The sequence below is a fragment of the Orycteropus afer genome, unplaced genomic scaffold, assembly GCF_000298275.1.
Source record: "Orycteropus afer afer isolate SDZICR_OR568_19922 unplaced genomic scaffold, OryAfe1.0 scaffold00005, whole genome shotgun sequence".
Lineage (NCBI taxonomy): Eukaryota > Metazoa > Chordata > Mammalia > Tubulidentata > Orycteropodidae > Orycteropus > Orycteropus afer.
Window position 1 is genome coordinate 28,683,974 of NW_006921592.1, and position 1,061 is coordinate 28,685,034.

The window sequence follows — 1,061 nt, forward strand, 5'->3', positions numbered from 1 at the left end:
TCAAGATGCTGAAAGCAAGAAAAGAGGTGAGCTACACAGAAGGTATGCTGCTGTGAAGGGTGGGGCCCCCATCTTCCTACCCCACCAGGTTCAGGAGGGCAATTGTCCTGTCCTTCCTGGTGCTTCCTTGCTTGATCATTTCTCTGCAACAAAAGCTCTGCATCTTATCTAGGATTAATTAAATGTCAGCCTTTCAAGCCTACTTCAGATGATAGTGCTTCTGTGACTCATGGTTTTTGGAATGCCAGGCATTAAAAAAGTGAGATTGATTCATTTATTCACCAATTCAAAAACAGACACACAGAAAACATTCTTTTGAAAAACAGGAGACCACAAAAAGTAAAATAAATGTATAGTCAAGCTTCCTCAATTCCTTAGTGTGATCCCGCTATAAAACCAAAACCAAGGAAATCTTTTCAATGAGTGTCAGAAGTTTTGCTGAGTCACTAATTCCATGATGCTGGTTTATGTTTGTTTTTTGTCTCTTGCATTCCTTTAAAGATTTTGCTGCCCCTTGATCTTAGTTTTATGGTCTTCAAGTCAGACCTCTGTGGTCTCAATCACATCTAATTTTTATCCTCAAATCTCTAGATCCATAGGATCCACTCAGCCCAGCTTTTACTTTTGAGCACTAGGCTACCTTCTGAAAAAAGAATCTGATCTTTCTTTGAGATCAAACCAAACTCACTGCCATGGAGTTGATTCCAATTCATAGCAATTCCAATTGGATTTCCAAGGCTGTAGTTCATTTTGGAAGCAGACTGCCCTATCTTTCTTCTGTGGGATGGCTGGTACATTTGAACCACTGACCTTTTGGTTAGCAGCCAAATGCCTTAACCACTACACCACCAAAGCTCCTTCTTGTTGAGACAGGCAGTGGAAATACTATGTAAGAGCAAAGTAGAGAACAGAATCTTGATCTGTAGGAGCAATGACTGCTTCTTTTTTAAAATTTATTTTTTTAAATTTTGTGTTATTAAGAATACAAGCATTTTAGAATCTATCTGGCAAGTGCTCTGAAATTTTGAGTTGATCTCACAAGAGTAGCTTTCCATGTACCT